Below are 6,815 nucleotides of genomic sequence, written 5' to 3'. Positions count from 1 at the left end.
TGAAAAACCTTACATGTGTGTGTGTTCACTCATACACTTATTTGCATATACACAAACGCATAAGTGTTCGTGCTTTTATGTACATACATATACTTACACATATATTCGCATATTCATACTGAATCTATGTCATGCGCAATCAGTCCGAGTGGTATATCTGTTTGTGTGTTTATATATATATATATATATATATATATATATATATTAGTGTTGGGACAATTATCGGAATCTAGAATCAGGAATCGGAAAAATCGGAACTTTCTAGGGTATCGGAATCGGTTTCGGAAAAATTTGTGCCTATTTTCCGATGTCTAAACGATTCCTTTAATTATTTTTTATATTTGATTTTGGTTTAAGAAAAATCTTCCACTGCTGGTAGAAATAATAAATATTTATTGATTTTAAACTTCCAATAAGACTAAAATCTATAGATCTCCCCCCCCCCACCTCACAAGTGTGTTTTTACATTTGAGAAAATATATACACATTTAAGATGTGTTTTTAAAGTAATTGGGACAAATTACCCATTTTATAATTAAATATTTAGAGAATTTATAAAGAATCGGAATCGGTAATTGTATCAGAATCAGTAATTTAGTACGGAATCGAGAAAAATATCCGTATCGTCCCATCACTAATATATATGTTAGAACGATTGATCGGAATAAAAAAATCAGAACTTTTTGGGGTATCAGAATCGGAAAATTTTTTGCTCATTTTCCAATACAAAAAAGTTTTATTTTATTAACTTTTTATTTATTTGATTTCATTTAAAACAAAATCTTTCACCACTGCTGCTACTGGTGGTGGTGTGTATGTGGGGGAGGGTTTAGTAGTAGTAGTAGTAGTAGTAGTAGTAGTAGTAATGTTAGTAGAAAAAATCAATATTTATTGATTTTAAACTAGCTGGTACTCATTATACAATAATAAATATTTATTGATTTAATACCCCTGGTAAAACTAAAATCTACAGATCACTCCCCCCCTTCCTCCACAAGTGTATCTTTACATTTAAGAAAATGTATGTAAATTTACGGTAATCGGAAAAAATTACTCTGCAGTTAAATATATATTTAGAGATTTATAAAGAATCGGAATCGGTAATTGTATCGGAATCGTGAAAAATGTTGGAATCGTCCATCACTATATATATCATATATATATATATATATATATATATATATATATATATATATATATAGTCATTGGATAATTATATTTTAAAAGTAATACATATGCCTCTCCCCGTTTTCCCTTTGACCAAAAGCTTAAGATTTGACGGTAGTTTTTACGATAAATACATTTAATTATCCTTCATTCTTGATATAGCTCTAACCAATATGATATTGAGCATATAATGTGTCTACAGACCTGATGTCTTAATTTGGTTCTGTTGCGAATGTAAGAAGTTTTTTTCCATGTTTGTGAATATATATATTCGCAAACATGGAAACATATCACACAAACATGGATATTGGCTGAAGAAAACTTGATATGGATATCTAAAACGGTCCTAATTATCGGACGGTACTAATGGCTTATCTTATCGAACGACTTTCTGTACACAAAATACCAAATATATATATATATATATATATATATATATATATATATATATATATATATATACTAGCAAAAGTACTCGTCGTTGATTGGGTTCAAAAACAGCCTACAGAAAATAGACTCTGATTTATGAAAGTATGATAGGTTATGAAAAGAAAGGGTTGTAAAGAGATAGCTTCGAATTCGGGGGTATCAAAACCAAAGCAAAATATGATGAAAGTAAAAATAAAATAGATAAACCCCGTAATTTATTATACCATACCTGTTCACACTGAAACACTTATCACAATATTCTGTGGATCTATATTAAAAAACCTTGTTAAACTTTGTGACATATTTCCATTCTATGGAGGTCAGGTGCGAACGAACACCCCATAATTTTATTATACCATATTTCTTCAAACTGAAAGATAATCATCAAAATATACTTACGCAGATAGATATGAAAAGTCTTTATTAAAGTTTTTGCCTATTTCCATTTATGGAGGTCAGGCGCGAATGCAGACCCCCACAATTTTATTATACCATCCTTATTTAAGTTAAAACATACTTATCAAAGTATTATTATGTACATCTATATCAAAAACACTTTTAAACGTTTTTTTTTTTTAATTTTTAAATGTTTTATTTCCATACTTTGTGGACCAGGTGCGTACGCAGACCCCACAATTTTAATGAATCACCATTATGCCAAATCAAACATACCCATTCCTGTATCTCGATACATCTTCTATCATTATATGTGATCAGTTTTCTATAATAGTCAACCATATAGGAGCCTATTCGTGACCAGACACACAGACGTTCAGCTTTATGTTATATATATATATATATATATATATATAATATATGATTAGTATTTTGCTAATTCCTACCCTCTGATGAGAAGGAAAGTATTTCTTCGAAACTCCGCGGATTAAGGACTATCCATTTATCTAGTGTTTCCTTTTCAGATTAAATATATTTTTAACTCATTTCAAAGTGTTTTTTTAACATATTTTATTAATTGTTTGCTCATATATATATATATTTCTTTCAAACAAGAAAACAAACCTCTCAAAATCGGAACAGAACAAAATTCAAGCAAATGGTTCCATAATATGAAACCATAAAGATTGGAATTATCGTCCTGAAGATGTCGAATTTACAAAAATTCTAACTGAAACATCGTTCTAAATGTGTTGCCATGATATGTTTGTATAAATAAAACTTTTATTCTATGCAAAGAGCTCTATCACATATCTGCACATGTATACATCCACAGACATACACGCATACAAGTCGCAGCACTATATTTAGAGTATAAGTATAAGCCATTTTGAAATAACTTGTGCATCTCGTATCCCATCCTCCTTAACTGACATATCATCCGTCACTCCTTCCTGTCTTCCGATCAGACAGACCTATGATGACGACGACAACGACGACGAAACGCTCTTGTCACAAGCTGCCACAGTCTTAACGCTCACCTTGCATACAGGGAGAAGCGTGTTGGTGCGTACGGATGAAAGAAGATGATTGCAGCTGTTGTTGGCGTTCATTAAGTATTTAGCAGAACTTTGGTAGCACATAACAAGGCTAAACATCCCCATGGGTGATATTTTACTCTTCTTGAAAATCAGTGTTGGGTTTAAAACAAGTGAGGGCTTTGGCTATTCCACTTGTGAGGCCCATTTCAATCCCCATCACAATTTGAAAAGGATGAAAATGTGGTTCAAACCAAATTAAAGCCAAAGATGATAGGTGTGTAAAATTCGACATTTCGCAATTCCTACCCGAAATCAAATTATTAATTCCATACAAAATAGATAAGTTATAGATACTAAAAAGATACTAAATCCAAAAGTGCTCAATAGTATAAATAGAACAAATATAATAATAAAATATTATATCTATTTTTTGGTAATGAATTCTAACTGCGGACTTAGATAGAAGGTTTCCTTCGGCCCCAAAATCAACAGAAATTAGACCAGAATTTCTCAACCAGGCGTAAATTTACCTCTAGAGGGTAAAAAATTATACAGTCGAGAGTAAATAATTGAACTACCTGGTAATTAAAAAATAATTATTTATTTTCAGATTGTGTCATGTCTAAGAAACGTAATGCAAATTAATTTCATGATTTTTATTTATTTAGAAAAAATTTGATTTTCTTTTATTTTTGTGATACGAACGCATAGTACTATTTTTATACAAATACCTTAAAGTCCTAAATAATGAAAAAAAAAAAGGTTCTTTTGGACCTTCTTGTTTTTCTGTCATTTTATGATGGCTATGGATTTTTTTTTTGGGGGGTAGGAGGTAAACTGGAGAAATACATAAAGCTGAGAGGGTCACTGTTGTTGAAAAGGTTGAGAATGGCTGATATATACATATATATATATATGTGTGTGTGTGTGTGTGTGTGTGTGTGTGTGTGTGTGTGTGTGAAAGTAGGTTATGATATTATGACGTAATGGAAAAAGAAAAAAACCTGTAGCCATTTGGGAAATTTTTAATGTTTCGTTCCCATTTTCGGAGGATTTCTTCAGGAAATGATAGAGATGATTGAGGAAATAAAATATCCCATGATGAGTAGAAAGACCTTCGTCTTTGTGCCTTTCTGCTCATCATGGGATATTTTATTTTCTCAATCATCTCTATTATTTCCTGAAGAAATCCCTTGAAAATGGGGACGAAACGTTGAAAATTTCTCAAAAGGCTACAGGTTTTTCTTCCTTTTTCCACACACACACACACACACACACACACACACACACACACACACACACACACACACACATATAGCATGTGTGTTTAATTCTGTGTATAGATTTGTGTTTAATTTTCTCTGTAAATGTATGCGAGCACACGTGTTATAATGAAAAAAGGTTCTTTTTCTATCACTTGATGATGGCTATGAATATAGGAGCAGGGGATAAATGAAGAAATAGATAAAGCCGAGGGGTCAATGATGGAGGAAAGATTAAGAATAGCTGGATTAGATCATTCATTTCTGTAATGACCTGTTCCCTATTGATTACAGTGTAATGCTGGTTCTGTGCAGTTCTAGGAGGTTCACGCACCAAGGCCTTGTCTTATCTCTGAGAAGGGATTAGTTTATTACTAATCGTCTGAAGAGTCTCTGTTGGGGAATGCCTCTGGAGCTGCACAGGCATTTTTTGGCGCACTGACTTTTCAAGCCCACTTTCCAACACTAGTGTCACATTTTTCGTGGTGGGAGAGAAATAAATACCCCAAAGATAAGATGCTTCTGAAAGATCTGAAGTATTTCATAGAAAGACCGGATTACAAACGAGGAAGCGAAGAGCAGACGCAGATCTACTCAGCACTCGGGAGAAAAGGAAAATAAAGTACTAAGGCCGCATCATACACAAGCATCAGGTCTCACAAAGACAATCCTGCAAGAAACTGTTCAAAGGGGTGTGCATAAGGAGGAGCAGATAAAGAAAGGAGGTGGGAGGATAACATCCGAGAGTGCCGAGTAATTTCCTAACTGGATTACTTTTATTGTATTTATTTGCTTCCCCACCAAAGCAAATTAGGCACAAGGCCGTTTTTAATGTGGGGTAAAAACCAGCTCCCCTAAAAGTAGGCAAAAAGGGGGCACTCTGGTTACCAAAAATAATAATTGTCCCAGTATAGAGGGTTTCCCCTCCATTGACTGGTACAAATTATCTTAAGTGCAGCATCTGCAGAACAGATACTACACTTTGAGATATTAAATCCTTTATTCATGTTAAAATACATTGAAAATCAACAATGAACAAAAAACTTAGGCACATGGCCAACTCAAAAAGTGGGATTGTGGGGGTCGTTGGTCATCCTTGTCACTCCAGAACTAAACAAAATCAAAAGTTTCACCCAGCTAGTATCTTCTTTCACCATAATACCGCATTCACCCTTTCATACTGGGGGACGTCCTACTTAACTCCCAATTTTGGAAACATTTTTTATTGACGTGTAAAAACAAAAAAAAAGATAACAATAAAAATTGTACAATAATTCATTTGTGTCGAGAGAAAAAAAAAAACGGCCTGAAGGCCAAGAACAACTAGATTACTTTTAGAATACTAATAAATATTTGGTAGTATATCACTATATGCAAGCAAAAAATTGAACTCTTTGCCCCCTTCTTATTCTCTTTCATATATTTTTTTCACATTCAAACAATGTTGCAGCTCACACGAGCCATGAAAGCCACAGACAGAAAGTCCAAAACTCGAATTTCACCCTCATTTGGGCTCATCAGTTAAACACATCCGAACTCAGGATTAAAGACCGGAATTTCTTGAATATGAGATGAGTATCCTGCCATCTGAGCAACCACGCCACACGCAAAAAGGTCTATTTGTAAACCGTGGCAAAATCAGACTTGTTTGAGGCAAGGTACATACATTCCATAATCGAATTTTGACACGGTTTGCTTGATCTGTCTTGGATCTGACTTTCTTGTGTAATGTGGATGCTCAGGTGGCAGGGTACTCGCCTAATATGCAAGAGATTTGGGTGGATTCAACTGATGAACCCAAATTAGGGCGAAACTCAAGTCTTGGACTTCCAGTTTATTGGCTTTCAAAGCTTGTGTGAGCTGTGACGGTGCTTAACTGTGGAAATAATTATATCATCTCACATTCTGATATATATATATATATATATATATATATATATATATATATATATATACAGACGGCTCTCACAGGTAAGGAATTCATTTTTATAACATGAATAGGCTAGCCAAATTAATTAAGAGTAGGAAACTAGATCTAATATCTGTAACATTTTTTGTTCTTGAGATTAAGGGAGGTGGTGTTTGATCAACACTGCTGTGGAGCCATGATTTAATATACTGGTTTATTTTTAAATCCCCAAAACAGTATTTCATGGTAAACAACTGATGATCCCTTAAATTGACATTAGTACTATAGTGAATTTGAGAAAGAAAGTTGATGCATTGATTGCAGGTGATTAAAATGATTTACTGACTAAATAGTTTTCTAACGAATGATAAAAAATATAAAAATTAAAGAAGTTTTTTTTAATATATAGTTTTAAAGGTTAAAAAACTTCCAAGACTACAGATCAAGCAACCTTCAAAGCTTAACTATTATCGATACCTGTCTCCCTCCCCCTTATTATCTCTTACTCCCACCTTTTTTTTTCGTATTTCCTCTAAAACCCTTCTTACAAATAATAACAATCATTTCTGTAAGGTCTGACGAGGCTGCTGGATCATAAACATGGTTCAACAT

General features: G+C 33.3%; 1 protein-coding gene across 35 annotated transcripts in view; it reads right to left on the bottom strand.

Moving 5' to 3' along the window:
• LOC145241300 (neuron navigator 2-like) overlaps positions 1–6,815 on the bottom strand; it is a 1,908,016-nt gene that overhangs the window by 1,413,027 nt on the left and 488,174 nt on the right. The gene's annotated exons all lie outside the window — the stretch shown is intronic.

This window comes from Euprymna scolopes, chromosome 20, assembly GCF_053919585.1.
Source record: "Euprymna scolopes isolate OS-2025 chromosome 20, ASM5391958v1, whole genome shotgun sequence".
NCBI lineage: Eukaryota > Metazoa > Mollusca > Cephalopoda > Sepiida > Sepiolidae > Euprymna > Euprymna scolopes.
The sequence above is the reverse complement of the archived record's forward strand: the minus strand, read 5'-3'. Positions and strand labels throughout refer to the sequence as shown.